The sequence below is a fragment of the Ambystoma mexicanum genome, chromosome 1q (assembly GCF_040938575.1).
Source record: "Ambystoma mexicanum isolate Mex_15411 chromosome 1q, UKY_AmexF1_1, whole genome shotgun sequence".
NCBI lineage: Eukaryota > Metazoa > Chordata > Amphibia > Caudata > Ambystomatidae > Ambystoma > Ambystoma mexicanum.
In genome coordinates, this window is record NC_090922.1 from 1209938569 (window position 1) to 1209964966 (window position 26398).

The 26398-nt window shown below is 51.3% G+C and overlaps 1 protein-coding gene across 11 annotated transcripts in view; it reads right to left on the reverse strand.

The window, feature by feature from the left end:
- The window catches only part of SGIP1 (SH3GL interacting endocytic adaptor 1), a 1655639-nt gene that overhangs the window by 123809 nt on the left and 1505432 nt on the right, over positions 1-26398 (reverse strand). The gene's annotated exons all lie outside the window — the stretch shown is intronic.

Consider the following 26398-nt stretch of genomic DNA (forward strand, 5'->3'; position numbering starts at 1 on the left):
GCCTTCAATACTGGACCAACGAGATAAAAAAGAAAATGAAGAGCTGTTACATATACAGGGGTCTTTTTTTCCTTGAGTATTTATAAGGATGGAATTTTATCCTGACAAATAATTTTTCTGTAGAGATCCATTTTTTTCCACGTAATTATAGATTCTAGAGATTGTAGCCAATTCAAAACGAATTCTTGGCATTGGAAATTAGTTGGGTAAAGCCAGAGTTTTTCTCCAGAATATGGCCTCGTATTGTTGCCATTTCATCGTATCTTGATTGATTATTGTTTCACCAGCGTAGGTTAGGATGGGGACCATCTTTTGTCTATACAGTAGGATTGTTGATTTTATTGTAAAGGTTCCAAATTTGCAATGAAAAAAGCGACCTCAACGGGCTAAGGATCTTACTTTCCTCTCGATGTGGTCTTTCCATTCTTGCTCAACTGGTGACAGATTTATCATGGCGCCAAGATATTTAAAAATACTTTTGTTTCCTCAATCTCTTTATCTTCTAGTTGTAGTTTCACATTTTGTCGCCTGGTACTATGCAGAGTTGTTAGTCTCATTAACTTGGTTTTAGGAATGTTAATTTGTATGTCATTCTCTTTCATAAAAAGGCCCACTTTGTTTAACGTTTTTTGTAAACCTGATTGCGTTTGTCCAGGACAATGATGTTGTCTGCATACATTAAGGTTCGTTATTAATCTTCGGCAGATTCAAGAGTGGATCGTGAATCACTTGTACAAAGCCAAAAGTATATAAGTTGTAGAGACAAGCAGCCAGGGGGCACCTTTGTTTCAGGCCATTCCAGGTGGTAATTTCGTCTGTTACTGCACCATCTTGTGTTAATCTGACTCTGATCGATGTATTAGATTAGAGCTGTTTAATTAGATTGAGAATGGATGGGGGACAGCCCCATGATGTTAACCTCAACCATAATTTTTCTCTATTCACCGATTCGAATGCTGTTTTTAAGTCTATAAATACAGCGTATACTTGTTTCTTTATTGTCGCTTCATACTTAATCGTATTCAGATGGAGCAGATTCACGTTTGTGCCGATTTTGTTATCGAAACCAGTCTGTTTCTTCTCTTGAAAACCATTTTCCGCATATACTGAGTTTTTTCATTAGGAATCCCGTGAACAGCTTTCCCAGTGGGCCAAGAAGGGCTATGAGTCTATAGTTTGTTGGCATTTTCCTGTTGCCAGCTTTATAGATCGGAATCAATATCGCTAGGGTCCAGCTGCGTGGGATTTGTTTGGTTTTCTCTATTAAATTAAGAAGTTTTGAAAAAAAGGTAGCCCATTCTTCAGGGGCAGATTTTAGGTTGGCGTTGGAGAGCCCATCAGGGCCTGGTGCTTGCGATGGATTCAAGGACATAAGTTTTTCTGATCTCATCTCTTTCCCATTTTAGGTCCCAAGCATGATGGTTATTCGAGCTTCCTGCTCGTAAAATGTCCGTTTTCTCTTTGTAGGGGTTTTTGAAATGTTGAGACCATTCTCCGGATTCTACCTCTTGTATCATGGTTGATATATTGGATTTTTCGTTTAGAAGCAACCACAGCTGTCTGGTGTTTTTCTGTTTTAAAGCCGCTAAAATTGCTTCTGCGTCCGCTTGCCGCATTATGGCTTTGTGTGATTTTATGAAGTTGGAGTATTTCTGTTTTTTCCTTTTTTATTTCTGCAGCAGAAGTTATTGTATTCTGATTTTTGAGTTGTCGAATTTTTTTGTATAGGTTCTTTTTCATTGACTTAATATCATGATTAAACCGATGTTTGTTTTTGGTTTGCTTGTTCGCACAAGTTTTTTTGGGTTGCTTATTTGTGCAGAATCCACTCATAATTGAGTTTTGAGTTGTCTGGTAAATTTGAGGCCTCAAAGTTTGTCAGCAGGTCAGCCATTTGGTGTTGGTTTATTCGAAGCTTATTTAGACCATTATTTAGTTCCAACTCTGGGAGATTTAATCATGAGATTTGTGTTTGAGCAGTAGTCCATGTTATTAGAATTTGGTGGTGATCACTATTTACTTGTGGATGGTTTGCAGTTGCCGTTAGGTTTTTTAGTATCATTTCTGATATGAAGATGTAGTCTATAATTGAGTTGGATTGTTCTCGTGTCCATGTTGGCGGAGGTTTATCTTGGTCGTTTCGTGGTTGTTCAGACAATGCTAGGTTTCTAATGAGAATTTCTTCAGACCATTTTTTTGCTCTTGAAGATAGATTAGAGGAATTTAGTCTCATACCTTCTGGGCTATAAAGATGGATATTCAAATCACCAGCAATTATAAAATCTGTCGAGTTATATAAGCTGGCAATTGTATCGAATTCATCAAAAATTGAATCGAGGAATATGTTCTCGTTCATTGATGTTGGGTTCCAATAGATATTGAAGATTGCTAGATAGCTGGAATCCTTTTTTGGGGTTTGGATACAGATGATGTATTGGGCCCAGGGGTGTAGATTTTGCTTTGCTACGATTGACCAGGATGGATTTATTTTGGTCATAATCAGCATGCCTGATGATGGTCTAGCTTGATGTGAAGTAATCGCTGGATTCATGAAGGTCAAGAATCCTTCGCAGGTTACCTCTTCAGACCAAATATAGATAGGTCTTAATTCTTGAGTTTTGGATATCGGCTCAGTGTGTTAATTTTTGTTTGATTTGAGCATTGTAAGACATGTCAGAGTGCATTTGGTCCATCCTGCGGATCGAGTGAGAATTCGCCTGAGTATTTTTGTTCCGCAGGTCATTGTGTGATACTAACTGGATAGTGTTCTTTTGGCTGTCGATATTCTTCTGTTCGTTTTGATCCGAATAGTCGTGATTCATAGTGTTTTTTTTGAGGACATAGATTTGGTTACAAGGACTTCTTCTGTTATAAATCCCAATTTCATTAAGTGATTATTTGTTGACAGGACATGCATCATCGTTTTTTGATTGTAGAAGTCGATGTGAACCATGTCCATCTGGTTTTTATTTGGGAAATGTAGGAAATCAATATCTCTCGAAGTGATTTGAGCCAATTGTGGAATAACTAAATAAACGTAGAATGTTTGATCTGTTCGTGATTCAGTAGGATTTAGGGTAGTTGCAGACAGTGATAGTCGAAAGATATTATTTACTTTCCTCGGATCCACAAAGATTGGTCGGATGAGTGGGCATTCGCTTTGGCCCGTAGTCATTTCAACACTTTTATAGGAATTTTCAGTTTCAACGGAAATCCAGCTTTCCTCATTTGATACTGTAGAGTATGTAAAGGAGATATTAGTGGATGTATTAATTGAGATCGAATTGGCAGTTGAGGTCTCAGAACATTCATCTAGGACTATTAGTAGCTCGTCTTGAGGATCAGTTAGAGTGTCGTCCAGTTCCATTGGAGTACTTGGCTTTATAGGTTTGTCAGGACGGTTCCTCGTCAAATCGATTACTGCGTTTTGGTCAATCACGGCTAGTAGTGCGTCGAGTGGTTAGTCCTCTCTTTGCATCAATGTTTCTTGCCTTTGTTCTGAGCCAGCCGTTGCTTCTTTAAGATCTGATCTTGATGGTACGGGGGCTTTCATCGTGGCTGGTCGAGCTTGTTCCTCCTTCCCATTTTCAAGATTTTTTTGGGATGTTATTATAGATGTAGTTTGTTGTTTTTCAACCACCTGGAGTTTTCTTAGGAACGCTCGGGAGCCTGCCTGGTGTTTTTTTGCAGTTTTTTTCTTTGGCAGTGGTTGATTTCCTAGAGGGCCTCGTTTGGTTAGGTCAAAGATGTCAAAAGGAGTGCATGAAGAAGGTTCGGTATTTGCAATACTTGTAGGTGGTTTTACAGGGTCTACTTGAATTTCGTATTGAGTAGTTTTTTTTTTTTGGGTTTGGCATCAGATGCAGGTTTTTCACTTTGAGGTTGCGTTAAGAAGTGATCTGGGTGGTCTGTTGCAAGGTGTTTTTTTGATTCGTCATCCAGCATTTTCTTTGTAATCGTTGTCAAGGTATCTGTTAGGTTTCGTTTGTCAACCGGTCAATTCTTGCAATTTCAGCCAGGTCCTGGTGGCTTCAGCCTCATAGTTGAGACGTTCTTGTATCGTACCTATGAAGCTTTCAATATTGATTTGTTTTGTTAGAATCATAGCCAACAGGGCCGCTTGGTCTTTTGTGGAATCTACCATTGCTACTTGAATCTTAAGGAAGGGTACCATAGCTAATGAGAGAACAGCCACTAACGTGTTCTGGAGATCCAGCATTGTGGTTGGAATTCTTTCTGGAATCTCAGTGAGAATGTTCGTGGTAATCTCCTCTAACACAGGTTGATTATTGTCAACTAGTGGGGATTTTGATGCGGAGGCATGAGCGGGGGAGGTTTTAATATGCATGGGTTTGGTTTTATTGGCGATTGGCGCGGATGTGTTATTTGTTGTCATTGTTTTGTGATGTCAAGAGATAGGCGGGCCACACGGTTTTCCAGTGGATTGTGTTTCGTTGTGGAGAGTCTAACAGGTAATATGTTTGCCATTGTTGTTTTGCTGTTCGTGCTCTTTGCTGTAAAGATGGAGTACAGGGTAAGTCTGTGTATGTCTTTGAATGATTTTTTACAGTTTGTATGAATGAGACAGTATGTGATGAAGACTCATTATTTTGAATTGCTAAAGCAATTGGTTTTGTTTTTTTTTTTCTCCAACTTCAGTACTGGTTTTAAATCAGATTATTCGTTATTTCCTATTGAATTGTGTATGAGTGCCGTGGTTAATTTATCTTCATTCTTTGGCTCAGCAGGAGGCGGTTGGTCAATCTGGTTTGTTATTTTAGCGGGAGTGCTAAGTTGATCTTGGCTGGGGTTTACAACTGGATGCATGGGTATAGGGTTTTTAGGCACATTAGCTAATGTCTCTTCCCGTTTTTCCCTGTAATCGAGTGCGGGGTTTAGTGGAGTCCATTGTCTCTATCTCACAATTGGTTCTATACTATACAGCCGTTTCACAGGTGTAACAGGGGGGCTTACTGCGTTACCAGCCGTAAACAACAGCAAACAGCATCTGTAAATGGCCCTTGACTCCGACGGGCTTAACGCCGCAAGGGCAATCGGGTCTTTCTTTTGTTCGTGCTTCCGGGGGCGTGGCTTGTTGCTACCACGTGACCCGCTTCAGTTGCTAGCCACGCTCGTTTCAAACTGCTACGGCTCCGGCCGCAGTCTGATGCGATTTGGAGCGTGACAGGCAGTCAATTCAGGTATTCAGGGTATTCAGAGGCACAGGGGAACAGGAGCTCAGCAAGAGCAACAGGAGCAGCAAACGGCATCTGTAAATCGCCCTTGACTCGACGGTCTTCCTTTTCTCTTGCCAGTCTGAGGATTGTGTCCCGATCCTTGTTGTTTAGGATTCGGGCAATAATCGGGTGTGGGGGAGCGCCTGGGATGGGTCAGGTGCATGGGGCCCTGTGTGCGCTCTCGCTCACGAACATAGGGGAAGAGGGCTGTGGCTCCGAAAAGGTCTAAACATAATCTCTCAACAAAGTCTTCCATTTTCCCTGGGATCTGCCGCTCTCTCACCCCGACCAGCCTGATGTTACTGCGACACGAGCGACCTTCAAGGTCCTAGTTTTTGGCGGTTACGATTTTCATTTGGCTCTCCAGTGAGGACACTCTAGCGGCGGGCAAGGTGGATCCATCTTCCAGGTCGGAGACCCTCTTCTCCAAGGCATCTAGCCTGTCCCCATGCTTCGACCATAATGTGTCCAACTTTCTATCTAGCTTGCCTATTCCGGCCTTCAGGTTGAGTAGGATCTCTCGAATGTCAACTGTTTGTGAGGACTCGTCTTCCCGTTCCATCTCTGTGGAGATGGCCTCTATTTGGGTACTTGATTTGGGGGTTTTGCACACGGCTCCGGGTTCGAAGTTTAGTTTTCTCTGTGATTTATCTGTTTTTCTGATCTCGTTTCCCTGAGCTTCTGTTTGGTGTGTGTTGGAAGTGTACTGGGAGTTCGGAAGCAATCTCTTGGGCTAGGTCAGGTGGGTGGTTGATTAGCTGGCCCAGTTAAAGTTGGTGGCGAGAGATTGGGTGCACTGGCGTCTTGCGTGGGAGTGGTAACCTCTTCTGAGCTGGTTGCCGGTGTACACCCCCGAGGAAGGGGCCGAGGCTCCTAGGCTGTTAAAGGAGGATGTTCCAGCTTGTAGTGATAGTTTCTAGGAGTGATTTTGTGTGAGTAAGCGATTTCTCAGGGCAGGAGATGGACGCTGTCTAGATGCAGGGTTTGAGGTGTCTTAGTTGGTGCTGGAGGTGCTTGGTCACGTTTCAATGTGATCTCGGCCCCAGCGTTGTGTTAGGCGGGCGAGGTATGAGCCCTCAATCTCGCCGAGTTTACAGGTTTCCTGTGGTGTCAAGAATCGTGAGGAGGTGGTTTGTGTGGTTAAGCAATCCGCTGTATGCTATTTTAGCTGGTCAGCTGGGGGGGGGGGATGTGGTGTGAGGCTTCTAATTGTTCCCACCTGGCTGTCTGGTAATTCGGTAGGTATGCGGCCCACCAGCTGGTGTATGCAAAGATCTCCTGATGTCTTTCTGGGGCCTCAATAGCTTGGCCTTGGAGGACGTAGTGTCAGGTCTCTGGCAGTCTCGGAGCTCTCACCTGTGCTTTGTTCAGCAGCTTTAGAGTGTGATCCCTGATGTGCGTTGGGAAGGCCCAGGAGCCCGCTGTCACGCTCACCTGATTCCCACGGAGGCGCAGGTCTGGCTTCGAGTGCTGATGCTTCTTCAATGGTGAAGCGCAGGACTCTGAAGATGGACAGGAAGGGCCCCTCTACTCTGGCTTTTCTGGCTCGCAGGAATATTCCCCTTAGGGTCTGGAAGGATGAGTTCTCCATCCTGCTTCTGATGCAGGGGCGCGTTGAAACCCAGTTACTTCACTGGATTGAGGTTTGATGGGAGTCCAAAATAAGCTTGACTATTCAGGTGAGGCGCTGTAAGAGTTCTGTTGCAAGTTCAAAAGTTCAAGCTTAATAATAATGTTCATTGTCTTATTGCAGCAAGCGCTAATGCTTATGTCTTTTTCCCCTTAGGGGCCGGGGTTCGGAATGCCGGAGATATGGCGCTGACCCGAAGTGAAACGTGCAGTTCCAGTAAATGACAGATAAGTTCTGGATGAGCGTTCAGGTAATGTCTTTGCATTAGCTCATTCAATGTCTTTGTCTTTTTTCCCCATAGGGGCCGGGGTCCGGAATGCCAGGAAGCGGCAGGACCCGAAATGAAATGGGAATGACCCAACAGGTAAGTCTTAGAAGGAAACTGAGCTTTTCCTATTCCCTTCCTTCTCTCACCTTGTTTTCATGTCTTTTTCTCTCTAGGCTCTGGGAAGTGGGTGCGGATCCGGATGATCGCTGCTGAGATGGAGGTGCCCAGGAAAGGTGAGTGAAATGCAGCGCTGCAGCGATCGAAGCAAACTGCTTTTAAAATGATGTCTTCCCTTTCAGGACCGTCGGTGTGATGTCTCCGTGATGCTGCTTTAGCAGGTAAGGTCTTCTTTCTCACCAATTCTTGCTTATCTCCCTTTGCAGGCAACCCAGGATGCTGACAGGCGTGGCTGAAATCCAGATGCAGGAGCTGAGACGGTGAGCGTCCAGCTGCGAGGAGCAGAACAACGCGAAGCGCGAGTTGCTGATCGGGTGTGGTTTAAATAGCTTTGGAAGAAGTTCCAGGTATGTATCCTTCCACCGATCAGATATGTATCCTTCCCCGACCACACCCAGGTGGAAAGTAGTCCCACAGGTAAAGTAGTTCCATTCAGGCCTCAAGAGGGCCTGGATGTAGCAGCATGGTATGCATCAGGTAAGTGCACATTAAAACACTTGAACACATGTCTAGCTTTATGAGCCTGGCGCCTAAGGCGCCAGGACAGGGGTCCAACATGAGCCTGGCGCCTAAGGCGCCAGGACTGTGTCCAAAGGCCCCAGTTTGGGCCCGCTGGCACTTCCCTGGGGGGAATGATGCCTGCCTCTGGGGTTGCTGGGTCGGACCTGGCTCCTTGGAGGTAGGCATCATGACACCGGGGGGAGGGGTGGGTGGGCGGGTGGTAGATGGCCGTGGGTTGCGTCTCACTTAGGCAATCTTTGTGTGACAGAGGACCGGCCTTCTTATCTGTATATTCGTAGGGGGGGTGGGGGTGCTGGGAGTTGTGCGTTGTGGTTCTCAGGGCTTGCCTCCCGGCTAGTACGTAGTAATATGGCACCACGGTGGGGTTAGCTCCATCTTGCGGAGGGCCAGGGAGGAGAGCGGGGAGTGTTTGCTGGGCGCTTCCGGGTCTCTCACCTGTCTGTGGGATTCTCTCCCACGCCAATGCTCTAGATCATGCGCTGGAGGGGATGTTCTGGTTAGCTGGCGTGTATCCGCCTCAGCTGTTCGGCGAGTTGGGCTTACAGGCCTTTCCTCCCGGCTGCAGTGTTGTCCGGGCTGGGTCCTCTGTTGGTCCACGCCTGTGGAACGGGTCTGACTTCGGGCCTCGCGCCCTCTGCCCAGGTCCTTCAGATCTTCCATATGGTCTGGTGCTGGACAAGTGACCCGGTCCAGGCGCCTGTCGCCGGAGGGGGGCCCGACGGCCTCCAGAGGCCCTCCGCGAGGGGTTGTTGTAGCAACCAACAGCAGTCATCCGCGGGGGGTCAGGGCCTGCGGGCTCACAGTTGCTCACAATTGCTATTGATTGTGCTACAACTCGGAGAGTCGTTCTCTTCTCCGTTCGAGCTGGCTGGGTGCATTCCCTCTCTGCTGCTGTTCTTCCTGCAGCGTTGGCCCCGGTGGGGGAGAGCTGCGCAGTTAGGCCCTGTGTTCTCTGGGAGGGTCTCCAAAGTCGCTTTTGCGTTGTGTGGGACACCTCCAAACGTCGCTGTTGGTGTCAGACAGATGGGATATTTAAAAATCAACCTTCTAACTCTTCCTCCAGAACGATGTTTCAGGATTTATTGGGAGCTCTGTCGGAGCTCACAGAGGAGCCGCCATCATGGTTGGCTCTCTAGCGCCCTCTATGGGTCTGCCCCACTTGACGAATAGGTGGTCCACCTGATCCTGACAAAGCTACCACTCGTAGTAGGAGCGCAGTTCCATGCTGAGGGAGTCTGTGATGGTGTTCTTGACTCCCGCCAGGTAGAGAGGGATGAGGAACATCCCGTCAGATGGCCCAGTGCCACAAGTCCTGCGCTTCCTTGGAGTATGCTGGGGATCGAGTGCCCCCCTGCTTCCTGATGTAAAACATGGTGGTGGTGTTGTCCATGAAGATTCCACCTTGCCTTTCAGAGATGGGAGGAACGACTTGAGGGCCCATAACATTGGCTGTAGCTCTAGGATGTTGATATGAAGATCCTTCTCCTCTGGCAGCCACAGGCCTCTGTCGTGCAGACATCGATCTAGCGAGGAATCCATGTTCACAGTCTCCTGGTATGGCGGGCTTTGAAACCCGTGCCTTGGGCGATGTTGGAGTGAACCCCCCCACCATACTTTCGCCCGAGGGAACTTGTGGAGTGAGATCCTATCCATGAAGATCCATTCCCCCACCATACTCCCGCCTGAAGGAACTTGTGGAGTGAGATCTTATCCGTGAAGATTCCGGACACCTGTATCAAATGGGCGTCCAGGAATTCCTGAAGGGATCGCATTTTCAACCTGCAGAGCCAGACGAGGTAGATGCAGGACGACATCATGCCCAGTAACGACTTAATGGCCCACACCGTGGCCACCTTTTTCGATGACAGCCGTTGCACCTTCCCTAGAATGGCTGCTAACCTCTCCTCTGAAGGAGACGCCAGGCAAGATGCCATATTGAGTCTGGCGGCCAGGAACAGCGTGTTCTGTGATGGAGTTAAGCAGGACTTTGGATAGTTGACAGGGAATACCAGATCCGTTAGTCGCCGGACGGTCGCCTCCGTGTGTCCGACGGCCAGCTCCTGCAAGTGGGCGAGGATCAGCCAGTCATCCAGGTACGGTTATACATGTATTCCCTGTAGCCGTAGATGAGCCGCCACCGGTGCCAGGCATTTTGTGAACATTCTTGTGGCGGACTACAAGCCGAACGGTAGGGCCTTGAACTGGTAGTGCTGTCTCTTTACCACAAATCATAGAAACCTTCAATGTTTCTTGTGAATGGGCATGTGGAAGTAGGTGTCCTCCAGCTCCAACAACATCAAGAAGTCTCCTCTTTCCAGTTGGCAAAGCAAGTGTTGCAACATGACCATCCTGAATTTTTGGGACTTTAGATATTTGTTCAGACGTCACAAGTATAGGTTGGGCTGCCAGCCCCCTGTCTTCTTTCTGACCAGAAAGTATCTGGAAAAGACTCCGGAGCCCCGGTGCCGTTGGGGGAAGTTCTATCGCCCCTTTTTTCACAGCATGGCCCGTCCCTATTCAGGAGTTGAGGGATGTGCTACTCCTGACGGGTAACTAGAAGGATCCGCGGACACCTGCGTTGAAACTTCAGGGTGCGTCCTTGGGCGAGAGCGTCCAGCACACATCTGTTGGTGCAGATCTTTCTCCACTCGCTGACTAACCTCGTCAGCCAGCCTCACACCAGGTTTCATGAGTGGGGCCCGACGTCCTGGCCGGTTCAGGCTCGCTTCGGCACGGACATCCTGACTGGAGGGTAATGGCGATGCTGTCCACTGCTACCATAGGCCTGGGAACAGCCTCTGTAGGCTTCCTGGGTTGTGGATCTGGACGGCTGTCGGTACGATATTGAGATATCCCTGAAGGAGTGAAAAGAAGAGCGATGCTGCTGGGAACGGGTTGTCTCCATATCTGCTTTGATGGTCTGGAGGGACAAGTCAATGATTTTCCCAAACAGATTTTCTTCTGTCGAAGGGCATATCTAGCACCTACGCATGGCATCCTGATGGAAATCCGTGGCTTTTATCCAACCTTGGTGACGAAAGCAGATACCGTTCCCACTCTGCCAGAACCCTGTGTCAGCAACATCCGATGCCACTGTGATGTCGTGATCAGACACGACTTCCCCTTCCTGAAGAGAGTGATTGCCTCCATCGGCCTATCGTTGGGGAGGAACTCCAGAATCGGCCAAAGCTTGTACCACAACTCCCTGTCGTACCTGGCCAGGATTTCCAGTGCGTTGGCCGCTTTGATAGTGGACGCTGCAGTGTAAATCACCTTCCATGGCATCCATCCTTTTCCCCTTGCTGTCCGGAGGGATGAGGACGGGTTGGCAGTGATGGCAGCGGAGTCCGGCACCCGATATTTCTTCTTCAGCCTATCCTGCTTGGCTTGAGCCGTGCATGGGTTGTTCATGAGATGCAGGCACTCATCCCAAATATCGTCCAGAAGGGGCACCGACATGATAGTCTTCCTCTTGGCCTCGCACCTCTGGTACAAGAAGCCCTCCTCCTTGGTTTCCTCGGGCACCAGCTGGAATAGCTTGGAGGCTCTGGAGATCATGGAGTAGAACAATCCCACCTCATCCGGTGGGGACACCCCATGTGAAGCATCCAAATGTGGAGATACACCGTCCGCTGCAACAATATAATTATCCGCCGTGGCCGTATCCGTCCCCATGCCTGGGTCTGCTGGGGGAGAAGAGGGACCCGACGTGGCGACAGAGGTTGAAATGGGGGTGTCGGATGATGCTTCCTCTTCTTCGTTGGAGGCTGATCGGGGACATGGGAGACCACAGCTAACTGAGCCGGAGGCACACTCAACTGGAACTCTGACACCAAGGTGTGTAGTCTCGACAGAATATCCAAGGAACTGTCCCTCGGCTGAGATGACAGAAGAGGAAAACTAGGCCCTGCGCTGTCGTACTCCTTTTCAACGTCCTGATGGGCCGTGTGCAAGGACTCCTGTTTTCTTTCGCCGGTGAACGAGGCCTCCATAGTTTGGGTGACGGCATGGGAGGGCTGTTTCAGGCATTCCCCCCCTCCTTTTTTCCCACCCCTGGGGCTTGAACTGGGACCTGAGACGGTTTCCCCCCTTCTGGCATGCCTGAAGACTTTGCAAAAGTCACTGCAGTGGTGTCGTACATTGGGGGTAGGGACACCTGAGCCGTGGGGGCTACACTTGCAGGATCAGCGCCCTTACCTGTTGTGGCAGAAGCAGTCATCGACAGAGTCGCCAACAAGGTCTTTGCCTGTGCCGGTTGAGCCTGCTTGGGCTGTTTGGCCTTCTCTTCCGTCCGCGGCTTCTCGGATTTCTAAAGTAGTTTAGCCAGGGTAGATTACTTCCTCTTCAAAGAGGAGCTCGATCGTGCCTTATCCAACTTGGACCCACTTGTGAATCCATGCCAGAGCCCCATGCTGGAGAACTTTCATTTCCCAGCTTGGAATCTTTAAAAGACTCACATCCCTAGCATTTTCATTATCAAGCAGCACTATGCTTCCAGGGTCATCGGAAGTGGGCAAAGCTTCTAACTTAAACATGTTTATCAGCACCACCTGTGTCTCAGTTCTGGCATAGACAGAGGGAGTAGAGGCAGGTGGATGTGTGGACAGGTATCCAAGTAGCTGTTCTGTAGCTTTATTTTAGTAGAGGTGTTTGTCATTCGAACTACTGACAGCTTTATTTCTGTTGTGGTGGTGTATCGACATCTGTAGGAGATCTTAAAACTAAGACCTCCCAGATAGGAAGAGAATCATGTTTGAGCTCTGCTTCAGTTTGTACAAAATTATCTGGATCAGGGGAACCAGAAAAGTGTCCAGAAACATGCTCAACTAACTCATCACAAAGGCTTCCCCTAGTTTATTGTTGTCTGGATATATGGCTGCATAACATTTCCATTTGTAATTCTTCACTGTCGCAAACAGTTCTAGTTTAGGTGTTAACCATTTGGTGAAGATGTAGTTCTGCGCTTCCACACTCCACTCCAACCTCTTAAATTAGAGTGTCTGGAAACTGGGTGGATACACATGGGCTATGCCCTGCTATAAAGTTGTATTTTGAAGGATCATTCCCATATTTCCTGGGGGTCTAGACAATCTTATACCATGTTATTTGTGAATATAAAACATGTGCTGGTGAAAACTGACAACACCACAGCAGTGTTTTGCTATTAACAAGCAAGGAGGTACACATTCAGATGGGATTATACAATTACTGTGCCGTTTTTACTGCCACCCCCAAAAATGTCGACTTTATTTTGACCCGCTTTTCACCCGATTTCTATGTGGTGGAGACCACCAGCAGAATCCCCTATATGCATCATATACTGTTCCCAATCCCCCCCACATATATATGGGGTGAAAGGGCTCCGCATAAAAAATAAAAGCCAACATTTTCAGGAGTCGCAGTAAAAGCGGTACAGTAATTGTATATATCCCATCTGAATGTGTACATCCTTGCTTGTTAATGGCAAAACACTGCTGCAGTGTTGTCAGTTTTCACCAGCACATGGTTAACCCTTATTCATGTGTGGAAATAGTATAGTGCAATGTCTATTGCCATGTATTTCAAGATATTTATGTGCATTTGCTTTTGTTCCAGAAATAGATAGGAGCACCCCACCCAATCACTGAAGAACCTGTGGTATAGTCAGTTGTATGTTGGGATATGTAAATGGACATTCACTAAATATGTTGGGTTTGTTCCACCACTTGAGTGACTGAACAATCTTTTGAGTGGCCAACAATAAATCCTCAATTCCCTCTGTGACCATTATTTCTATTATTAAATGTATTGAATTTTACGCATAACAATCCCTCTGTGACCATTAAGTACTGATCCATTCCTGGATTGTTCTCATTTGCATTTATAACTAACCAGATGTTTGGTAAAGAAAAACTGCTGACAGAAAATCAAATGCCCACCTTAATTCTATATTGTGCTGGTGTTAGGCTTGACTTTGGAACTTTTGTGAGAAGCCCAAACGAAGCAATAGTTCGACTGTGTGCATGTTGCACTGGCTGGTTATTCAGGCAGTCATCTAGGTGGGGATACGCTCAAGCTACTTGTCTGCATAGAAATGCTGCCACTACCAATAACACATTTGTTCACACTTAGGTACTGACAGTATTGCAAGAGACAACATAGTGGCGGGCATCTACAATGAAATAGAGTCATTATCGATACATGGAACTATAAACGTGTGCATCTTTCATGTCAATCGTGGACATGTAACCATCCTGTTATAATGATTCCCTAGAGGGGGCGTGGCCTGGAGCCGATGGCGTGCAGAGGCTAATCCGCCGAGCTCTGGCCGAGACGCCGTTTCCGAATCCTTTTTCTCCGGCTTAAGTGGAACAGCAGCCCGCTGAGAAGCACGCAGTGGTGCGAGAGGCGATCCCGCACAAAACCTGCTCGAGGGGTAGGAATCTCCGGCCCCCTGGACGGTAGCGCAGGCCCTGGAACGCGCTCCCTCCCCCTGCAGTGCCTGGACCCAAGATGGCGCCCCACACAGCCTAGCGGGGCCTCTGTGAGGAGCACCCCACCAGCACACTCTTGGGACGTGGTGACGGATGGGAGCACTGAGGAGGCGTACTACAGCGGAGCTGGCCTCCTTGCGACATCCGACTGCGGTCGGCACCAGACCCTCGCCCTTCTCCCCCTTCATCACGCAGGACTGCTCCGGTCGACACTACGCGCCAGAACCTCGCACAATACGCGAGAGCCGCCGTATCCCCGGAGCTCCACTCCACTGCTGCACAACGCACATCCCGGGGACGATGGATAGGGTCTCCACGCAACATCCGACCGCAGTCCGCACCAGACTCTCGTCCTTCCTCCCCATCGCCGTGCAGGACTGCCCCGGCCGACATTAAGCGCCGGCGACCTACACAAAAAGCACGGCACACATCCCGAGGACGAGATCACATGGCAGCATCACTAGCCTCTGCCCACATCCAACTTCAACGAGGCCGCCACCGGGAAGCAGAGTCAGAGGAGCAACGGCCGCTGGGTCACTGCGATCCACCGCCTTACCCGAAGGATCGGATTCCGGCTCAGAAACCAGAAACGACACGGAAAGCTGCGACGGTGGAGCCCTGGGGGACGAGGTGCGTCAAAAAACGAAACAGCCGTGAGTGCGGCCCCTGTCACCCCCCCCAGCTACAGCCTGCATTAACTCTGCGGCTGGGCCACCCAATTAGGCTCACACATCAAGGGGTGACAACTCCTGCCCTCTGGTTGCGGCCCACGGCTGAGCCCTAAGCGCTCCAACACCAACACGCCCGAGTCCAGGGGCAGCGACATAGGCGCCAAGGTAGCGGCTGAATCATTCGAACGTACAGTGGAACACACAACACCAGAGAGCTGCGCCCCGGACTGGCAATAATAAACTCTCGGGGCACAGTCCACTCTAGAACCCCATTCCAGGCCACATAAGCGAGTGGCCCTCACTCCCACCCCACCAGCTTCAGAGCTCCAGGGCAACTGCTATTGCGCCTCCAACATGACCACCAAAAATAAAACTAGAGCTGCCACCATGGACTCCTTCGTCTCAGCCTGGGCAAAGACTCCCACCCAAGCCAGGGCTGGCTCCACTGAAATCACTCGCTCGTACGAGACGGAGCCCAACGATAATCACTCCCAGATAATGGACGCTATTGCCTCATTAAAGACTCATATAGACTCCAAGATAGACGAGTTCAAAATAGACATACAACTCATTCGCCAGGATGCCCGCAACTTAACGGAAAGGGTGACGGCCATGGAGAATTCAACAGAGGAAAAGTCCGGGGCCACTGCAGCCCTACAATCCGAAGTCTCGAACCTGAAAAGGAAGGTCGCATTCCTAGAAGAAAGGGCAGAGGAAGCCGAAGGTCGGGCTAGACGGGGGAACATCAGGATCCTGGGCATCCCGGAGGGAAATGAAGGCCTGAATACCACGTCCTATGTCGAAACCCTGCTGCTACAGGAGATTGGGGCCGGCAAGCTGACTCAGGGATTTGCGGTGGAAAGGGCCCACAGGTCCCTCCAGAAACGACCTCCCCCTGGCTCGCATCCACGGCCAATAATAGCTAAGATACTAAATTTCCAAGACAGAGAAACTATATTAAGACACTCCAGGGAAACAGGCCCTATCGTACAGGGCGACTCTAAGATCTCTATATACCCTGACTATACCCAGAAAGTGCAGAGGGAGAGGAACTAGTTTGTTCCGATTAAAGCAAGGCTCCGTCAACAACCTCAAATATAGGTTGCTGTACCCGTCCCGCCTAAAAGTCATCCACAAAGGGCGAGCAATATTTCTCGAAAACCCGGAAGCAGCCAACATGTGGCTAGAAGGAACAAGTTACTTACCTGTAACTGTTGTTCTCCAGCATGGGTCTGGCATGGATTCACATGCTCATGAATATTCCCCGTCGTCAGGCTGGGAATCCTCGGTAAAGAAAAAAAAACAGTATCAGTTTAGTTTCTGATCTGTCTTTCGTAGTAATAACCAATCACTGGTCTCTGCGTCATACTGACCACAGCCAATGACTGCCCTCTACCTAAGCACCGCCTCTGGCAGCCATCTTCAGATTTGGAAGCACGTGAAGTGGCAGTATGACCAAGTGAAGAGCCGCAGAGGGGTAGGCGGGAGGGTTCGCATGTGAATCCATGCCAGACCCATGCTGGAGAACAACAGTTACAGGTAAGTAACTTGTTCCTTCTCCAGCATGGGGTCTGGCATGGATTCACATGCTCATGAATAAAGAATACATAGCAGTACACACATGCACAACCACGGGAGGTGGCAAAGGCTCAACATTAAGCATTACATCAAACTCAACATTAAGCATCTTACCTCCTCACCAGGCTCACCTCAGGCGAACAGGTTGCGCAGCACTGCTTGGCCGACCCTGGACGCCTCCCTGGAATCCCGATCGACGCAGTAGAATTTCATGAAGGTGTGCGTCGACCTCCACGTAGCAGCCCTACATATGTCCAGCAGGGGCACACCAGAAAGGAAAGCCGTGGTAGCTGCGATCGCTCTGGTGGAATGGGCTCTCGGACGGCCAGGCAGCGGTCGGTTTGCCAACCGATGACAGTACATGATACAGCCGGAGAGCCATCTGGAAATGGAAGCCTTCGAGAGAGCCTTCCCCTGATTGACAGGTCCAAAGCTCACAAAGAGTTGTGACGTCTTCCGAAAACACTTCTTGCGGTCCACGTAGAACTTCAGCGCTCTAGCCACATCCAGCGAGTGCAAAGTCCTCTCAGCCGGCGACGAAGGCGACGGGAAGAACACAGGCAACACCAAGGGTTCGTTGAGATGGAAGTCCGACGGTACCTTGGGCATGAAGGAGGGGTGCGTCCTGAGCACTACCCTCGTGTCGTGAAAAGTCAAGTACGGGGCCTTGCAGGAAAGGGTCTGGATCTCTCCCACCGGTCGTGCGGAGGTGATGGCCACAAGAAACGCTGTTTTCCACGACAGAAACTTCAACGGGGCCGAGTGCAGAGGCTCGAACGGAGGTCCCATGAGCTTGGTCAGCACCACGTTGAGCTCCCACGCCGGGGCCGGAGCCTTCACCGGCGGGAACGATCTGAACAGTCCCTTCATGAACTCTTTCACCAGACGATGAGACCACAAGGACGTCCGCCCCGTGGTTCTGGTGTATCGGGAGATCGCAGCAAGATGAATCTTGATGGACGCGTGTGCCAGACCAGCTTTGGCCAGCATCAGCAGGTACGGCAATACCTGGGAGCCGTAATCCGTAGAGGGTTAATCTTCTGTGCGTGGCACCAGACAGAGAACCTCTTCCATTTGTGTCCGTAGCATTTAAGAGTCGAGGACGCCCTGGCCTTTGCTAGAACCTCTCTGCAGTCGGCCGGTATGTCGTATCCCCCAAACTCTAGTGCTGCAGGAGCCAGGCCTGCAAGTTCAGCAATTTCGGGTCGTGGTGGAGGATGGCGCCTCCTTCCCTGGAGAGTAGATCCGCGTCCACCGGCAGCTTGATTGGCGGGGACGCTGACAAGTCCAGAAGGTCCGGGAACCATATCTGCCTCGGCCACGCAGGTGCGACGAGGATCATCCTGCACCGTGACCTCTTGAGCTGGTTGACGAGCCGGATTAGCAGTGGCAAAGGAGGGAACGCGTAGAGGAACAGGCCCTCCCAGGGGAACGAGAAAGCATCGCCCATGCTCCTCGCCTGGGGAAACCTGCTGGCGAACCTCCGGCACTTGGAGTTCGTCGCCGTCGCGAACAGGTCGATCTGGGGTGTGCCCCACCGTCGGAAGAGGCGATCCACTAGATCCTGCCGTAGTTCCCACTCGTGGCACGAGCGCAGCTCCCTGCTGAGTGAGTCGGCGATGGTGTTTTTTATCCCTGCCAGATGAAACGGCACCAGAAACATCCTTTGGGCGACGGCCCAATGCCACAGGTCCTGCGCCTCCTTGGACAGTGCTGGGGACCTGGTTCCGCCCCGTTTCCTGATGTAAAACATGGTGGTGGCGTTGTCGGTGAAGATCCTCACCACCTTGCCCTTGAGGGACGGAAGGAAGGGCCTGAGGGCCCAGAACACTGCACGGAGCTCCAGGACGTTGATATGGAGGGACTTCTCCGTCGGGAGCCAAAGGCCTCTCGCGTGCAGATTTTCGGTGTGCGCTCCCCACCCTTCCAGGGAGGCATCCGTGGTCACTGGTGGTCTGGGGTCTGGAAGTCCATGCCCGCCGTCAGATGCGCGTGGGTGCTCCACCACCGGACCGCTCGGCGGAAACTCTCGTCGAGTGTGATCCTCTCCTCGAAGCCGCCCGTCGTTTGGATCCAGCGCGCGTCCAGGAACTCCTGCAACGGGCGCATCCGGAGCCTGCACATGGGAATGAGGTAGATGCAAGAAGACATCATTCCGAGGAGGGACTTGATGGACCTCACCTTGGCCGCGTCGGAAACCAACATCCGCTGTACCTTGCCCAGGATGGACCTGGTCCTTTCCTACGACGGGGAAGCCAGAAGGGACACTGTGTCGAGCTTTGCTCCCAGAAACAGAGCGTTTTGCGCGGGTACCAGGTGGGACTTGGCGTAGTTCACGGAGAATCCCAGGTCCGTGAGAAGGTGGACGGTCCTTGCAGTGTGCTCCACGGCGAGCTCCCTGGTCTTGGCTCGGATGAGCCAGTCGTCCAGGTAGGGGTAGACGTGGAACCCCTCGCGGCGCAGCTGCGCCGCCACAGGTGCAAGGCACTTGGTGAATACCCTGGGTGCCGACCGTAGTCCGAAGGGGAGGGCTTTGAACTGGTAGGGACGCCCTTGGACTACAAACCTGAGGAATTTTCGGTGCCCCTTTAGGATGGGAATATGGAAGTAGGCATCCTCCAAATCCAACGACGACAGGAAGTCTCCCTCCTCCAGCTTACCCAGGACGTGCTGGAGGGTGACCATCCGGAACTTCTGCGCCTTGATTAACTTGTTCAGACGTCGCAGGTCTAGGATGGGGCGCCATCCTCCCGTCTTCTTCTTCACGAGGAAGTATCTCGAGTAAACTCCGGAGCCCCGAAGCCTCTTTGGGACGAGTTCGATGGCGCCCTTCCTGAGCATCGCCCTTACCTCCATGAGAAGCCGAGGGACGTGAAGCTCTTTCCTGGCCACGGGGGGGACGCGCGGGCACCTTCTTTGAAACTCGAGCGTGTGGCCCCGGGCTAAGGCGTCCAGCACCCAACGGTCGGTGGAGATTGACTCCCACACGCTGACGAAGCTCGCCAGCCGGCCTCCCACCGGGGTGCTTCGGTGGGGGCCAGACCCCACGGCCGGTTCAATCTTGTTTCGACGAGGCCTTGCCGCCTTGACCTCCTTGGCGACGACGGCGGGGTCCGCCAGACTTGCCTCGTCCTCTGTAGGCCTCCTGAGACGACGAGCGGGCCGCTTGACGGTAGGTGGAGAAACCGCCGCCGGAACCTTTGGAGGCGCCCTAGCCTCCGCTGCTCCGAAGGGGCGTCCGTCGTTGCTGCAGAACCCCAAGGGCCCGGGCCGTCTCAGTGTCCGCTTTAATGGCCTGAAGGGAATCGTCCACTGTTTTCCCAAACAGGTTGTTCCCATCGAACGGCATGTCCAGGACTCTGGTCTGAACGTCTTGACGGAAGTCCGTAGCCTTGAGCCATCCACGCCGCCTAAGGCACACGCCAGTGCCCAACTGGCGAAACCCAGTGTCGGCGATGTCCGTCGCAATAGTGATGGCATGGTCCGACGCCACCTCACCTTCCTGTAGGATCTCTAGGGCATCTGCCTCCCATTTCTTTCCCTCGCCGTCTGGTGGGGAAGTCGATGTGGAGGCCGCACCCCCCCCCCCGCTTTCTTCCTGGCCGCCGCGGAGACGACGGAGTCTGGGGTAGGCTGCGCCCGGAGGCACAGGGGGGCTGCGTCCGGGACCCGGTACTTCTTCTCGTACCGGTCTCTTCTAGCTGGCGTCGTGGAAGGGTTCTTGAGGAGGGCGAGGCCCTCATCCCAAATGTCGTCCAGTAGAGGAACCGCGAGGACCGTCTTCCTCTTGGCCTCGCGCCGTTGATAAAGGAATCCTTCCTTTTTCTTCTCCTCAGGGCAGAGTTGGAAAAGCTTGGATGCCCTGGCGATCATGGAGTGGAACCATCCAATCTCGTCGGGCGGCGAAGCCCTGGTGGGAGGTGACGACGGTAGATCCTCGTCGTATACCTTGTCGTCCGTGCCCGTCACTGCCGTGTCAGTCCCCGTATCATCCCCTCGGGTGGACGGGGAGGAGGGCTGGACGGGGCACGACGGCTGAAAAGGAGGTGGAGGGTGAATCCTTTTCTTGGGCGGGGGAACACCAGAAGGTCCCGGTTCAGGATCCCCCGACGGGAGAGGTTCCTCCGTCGGCAACGGTAGTCTCGTCCTTATCTCTGAGCATAAGGACTGTATAGCCAACAAAATGGCCGCCGAGTTGTCTTGCGGCGCTGGCAGAGGGGAATCCGACGGGCGATCAGTGGCCCCGTCGGCACCCTCGACGATGTCGTCGTCACCTGCGTCGGGATCCATCCCGACGGGCCGGTCTTCTTCCACGCCAAAGCCCTGGCTTAAGACCTCGATCAGCTCTTCATCCGAGGTTGAAGCCGAATCTACGACGACGCCCTGCCCCCCCTTTTTCTTCCCCGCCGGGGATTTCACGGGGGTCCTATCGATGGGTACAAAAGAGGACTCCCTCCGAGGTGGCAGGGAGACTCTGAGCCCCGAGGTCTCCACCACTGGTGTAGCCTCCACAGGCTGAGCCAGGGCCGCCGTGACAGCTTCGATAGAGGGCTTGGCCGGATGGATTAAGGCCTTCACCACCTTAGGTGCGCTCACTGCCTTATCCTTGAGGGGGGGGGACACTGCCTCGCTCCCCCTCCGATGGGGCCTTCGAGCTCGACCGGGGCCTCTCCAGGAGCTTCGCCGGGTGCTCGCCCTTCCTCTTACCCGACCCAGAGCGTTGGCTCGTGGCTGAAGGTGCCGGGGAGGGTGCGCCCTGCCTGGCGCCCGTAGAGCCCGACCGTTCGGCGCTCCCGGTGCCAGCGGACCCGCGGTGCTTGGCCTTGTGTTGGACCCCCGTCGCCGGGGCGTCCTCAAAGGTCTTAGAAGACCGCTCGGATTTCTTCCTCTTCTTCTCGCCTGACGGGCTCTTCCCTTCCAGCCAGTTGGCGAGACGTTGATGGCGGTCCTTCATGGTCCGCTCCGACATATTGCCGCAAAACGCACAGTCCTTCTCCACGTGCGTCTTGTCCTCATGTAAGCAGTAGAGACAAAAGGAGTGTTCGTCCTCCTTAAAGACGTTCTGCAGCTGGCATCCAGGGCAGTCCCTGAACAGCTTTCCGGGCATCGAGCTTCCCTTCTCCTGGGCCATGTCCGGGCCTGAGAAGCTTCTGGAGTCCTCCAAAAGCCTAGCTCGACGAATTCTTCACCCTTGAGGGGCGCAGACGAATCCGACACGGGTCCCCGTTGATCGGATGGAGAGTCGGTGGAGCTTGAGGCTCTTTTGACCGAAAAAAATGAAGTTTTTGAGAAAAAACGTGAAAAAATAGCACTAACGCTCGAGAGCAATAGCACGAGGATCCCAACACATGAACGTGCGGTAAAAATCTGAACATGGCTGCCAGAGGCGGTGCTTAGGTAGAGGGCAGTCATTGGCTGTGGTCAGCATGACGCAGAGACCAGTGATTGGTTATTACTACGAAAGACAGATCAGAAACGAAACTGATACTGTTTTTTTTTTCTTTACCGAGGATTCCCAGCCTGACGACGGGGAATATTCATGAGCATGTGAATCCATGCCAGACCCCATGCTGGAGAAGACAATAACCTCGCTGACGGCAGGGACAACCTAGGGGAGGAAGACTGAACCCCGAGGGAGGAAGACTGGACCCCAGGGACCTTTCACACCACCCACACATGAAGCATAAACAGCCGGGCCCAAGAAGGTAATCCAATTAACAGTATATCGTATGGAAACAACCCTCGTTCGGCCTCGCCGTCTAGCAGCAGCCCCGCCCCCAGCGAAAAATCCAACAGGGCTAGTTCGTTCTTTTCTGCCCGACCCAACTCGCGCCCGATTCCCGGATGGGTTCAGAAGGCGCGGGAGCGCCTGAGCACCGCGACAGTGTTGTAGTCGCTGGGCGCACCAGTTTGTGTTATGTTATTAGTTTTGTTAGTTTTACAGTCTTCGTCCCATTGATGCTTGAAAAAATCGAGATGGTCACAAGATACGCTCCAGGAATTGACGAATCAGAGGCCCATCGCCTACAGCCCACCAACCACGCCTTGATGTCGTACCAGGCCATCGTGATTGTGCCTCATGCCAAACCCAGAACACTGAACCAATGGCATCACAACTCAACGTGATGACATGGAACGTGAGGGGAATGGGCTCGTACCTCAGGAGGAACCGCATACAGTCTTATCTTAGGAGGAAGAAAGTCTCGATTGCGATGCTACAGGAGACACCTCACCGAGGACGCTCTGTCCAAATTAGCAGACCGCTGGGAAGGGACTGTGAGAGGATCCCCATACTCCAAATACGCGAGGGGTGTGCTAATATGGGTAAACCCGAATGTGCCTTTCCAGTTACACGGATGCGAATCTGACAAGGACGGAAGATACGTAATAATGTGGGGAACTATAGAACAGACCCCGATCTGCTTGGCTAACACATACTTTCAACAACACGGAATCCCGTCATACCTCAGTGCACTGAGTCCCAAGCTGGCACACCATCGAGGCCAAACCTTCATATGGGGAGGAGATTTTAACTGTGTCTTGGATACAGCTATGGCCAGATCACTCCCTCCCCCCCCAACCGAGCAATCCCGCAACCCGCACTATGGCGGAGACACTCGACCAACTCAATCTGGTGGACATCTGGAGGATACAACACCCAGCTGACAGGACCTACTCACATTACCCAGCCCCACACAGCGTCCATACAAGAATAGATTATTTGTTCATTGACCGGGACCAGGTCCCGCTGGCGATAGCCACAGAGTACCTGGGGAGATCTATCTCCGACCACTCTCCGTTAACCATGCAATGGCGGCAGAGGGGACCCAGACCCCCGATCCCCATGTGGAGGATGCCTTCTGCGACATTAGAGGACCCACAGTTCAGAGAAGACCTTGCCGAGAGACTAGAGGAGTACGTCGAAATCAACAAAGGATCGGTGTCCACCAGGAGCACACTGTGGGAAGCCATGAAGGTGGTTACCAGAGGAGAAATTATATCAAGAGCTGGTGGCACTCGCAGGCAATTAAAGACGTCACTTGAGGCTCTAGAATCCGAGATTACTCGCCTGGAGACCACTTCTGACGCCTTCCCAGAGGTCGAAACGAAACTGAAAGTAGCCCGTGAAAAATGTCAGCTGTCCTGGGACAGGTTGGAAAAATTCGACTTTGCCACGCACACCGCCCGATCCCACAAAGAATCAGACAAACCAGGTAGGCTGCTGGCCTGGTTGTGCAGAAGAGAGCACCCTAAACACCTACCAACGGAAATAATAGACGCAGAAGGTGTATCCCACAGGACACAAATGGGGATCAACAAAGCATTCGCTGAGTTCTACTCAAAACTATACGCACATGAAGCCCGGACACCCACCACAGAAATAATAGATACCCTGGAAGAGATTGGTCTACCCCAAATATCCAGCGAACAGAGAACAGAACTGGACATGGAAATTACTCTCGACGATGTAAGAGGGACTATCAGGTCGCTTGCTACCAACAAGACCCCTGGCAGCGACGGACTTCCGCCGGAATTTTATAAAACATACGAAGCCATCCTCACCCCCTCCTACACGAAGTCTACCAGGAAGCTTACGCAAACGGGATCCTCCCCAACACCATGAGAGAAACTATAATCATCCCCATGCTTAAGCCCCACAAACCGCCCACTTATTGTGACTAATACCGACCTCTGGCCATGCTCAATTACGATTGCAAGATCCTCACCTCAATACTGGCTGGCAGACTTGCTAGAGTGGTGGGATCTATAATTCACGAAGATCAGAACGGATTCGTTCCAGGGCGCAACACCACAGCTAATCTGAGGAGGCTTCAACACATCATGGCCGAAACCTACGATTCCGAGGAAGACCTAGCGATATTGTCGCTTAACGCCATCAAGGCCTTCGACTCCATCTACTGGGAGTGGCTAGTGGAGGTCTTGAGGGGTTTTGGCTTTGGAAATGGCTTCATCAGATGGGTCCAGGTTCTCTACAATTCTCCAGTGGCCAGGGTCAAGACAGGCAGAATAGTCTCGGAACCCTGGGAAATACAGAGAGGCACGAGACAGGGATGCCCACTTTCGCCCATGCTGTATATACTGGGACTGGAACCGATTACCATATAGTTCCGTCAACAGCTCTTCGACGCCAGCATTAAGGTGGGCAACGCTTATAACATAATATCATTGTACGCAGATGACGTCCTTCTGTACTTAAAAGACCCCGAGTTCAACGCACCGACAACACTGGAGGTACTCGACAACTACGCGAAATACTCTGGAATCCAATTTAGCAGACACAAATCCTCAGCCTTCCCCCTAGCCGGATTGAGAGACGTTTTAGCAGAGGACCTCCCAAATATAGGGATAAAATGGCAACCCGAGAAGTTCAGGTACTTGGGGATCAATGTCGGCCACACCCCGCAGCTCACACATGAGCACAACACAGAAGTCGCTGTCACCAACCTCCGGCGATCTATAAAATTCTGGTCCAAACTCCCACTGGCAATGGTGGGGAGAGCGGCGATTGCCAAGATGATAATCCTCCCCCGTTTCTTGTACTTCTTTGTGAACATTTGCCATTACGTACGGCCTCCCTTCTTCAAGAAATTGAAGGCCATCATTAAGGACTTTTTGTGGGGGCCCCACAGGCACAAACTAACACTAGCCACGTTAACCCTGCCACATAAAGAAGGTGGAATAAAACTCCCAGATCTCCAGCTCTATTACCTGGCTGCCCAGCTCAGTCACATCACGAAGTGGCTATCAGACGAACCTTCATCTGAACTGGGGCTACTGAAGCAACCTTACACCAACCTAATTCCTAAAGAAACCCTATGGAAACCCCTCCGCCGCTCCTTGGAAACCCCTTTAGTTGTGGCGCTTGGCAGACAGATATGGGCCAGGACTTTCTACATTAGGAAGGTGCAACACCCGTACTCCCCAGACAACCCCATAATGGTAGACGTGTGCAAAACGGAGGCAGACCTCCCCATATCAAGGAGGTGGGAGGAAGCTGGTATATATACATGGGGAGACCTGTTTGAAGGAGGAGAGTTCAGGGACTTTGAGTCGATACAAGTCATCGAAGGACTACCCAAAGGCCAGTTTCTCTGGTACCATAGGCTCAAACAAACCGTCAAGAAGCAGTGGCACTCCTGGCCAGAGGAACCCACCCCTGACCCTTTGCTACAGGAAATGTATGACCTCTCCGATGGATGGAGACCGGTCTCCAGGTTGTACAACAAGCTCATCGACAAACCTAACCCTAAGGGAGCGGCGCTGAGGGCGAAATGGGAAGCAGATCTCGTAGCCCCACTCACTGATAAGGAATGGGAAAGAGCATTAATATACCCCAAGAAAGTGTCAAGAAACTCCAGATGTGGCCAAATACAGCTGAATGTCCTTTATCAGACCTACATGACTCCCCACAGAGTTGCCTCGTTCAATGGGAAGGTCACACCGGTGTGCCCATGGTGCGGGAACGACAGGGCAGACATGATCCACATGTTCTGGACCTGCACTAAAGTGATGACACTCTGGTCAAAAGCTAAGCAGTCCTGTAGAGACGCCGGAATGGAGAGGTACGACTGGTCACCCGGAGAATGCCTGCTAGGTACATACCCCAGACCAAGCAAACTCAAACACCTTGTGAAGTTAATGGACATTTCATGTATACTTGTTAAAAGAACCATAGCGATGGCCTGGAGGACACCCGCAGGCCCCAGGCACGAACGTTGGTTAAACGAAATGGCGAGATGGACAGCCGCAGAAACCAGAGCCTGGCAGGAAGGAACCACATCCAGTGGGGACGCTACAAGCGGCACTCTTGACTCCTGGAA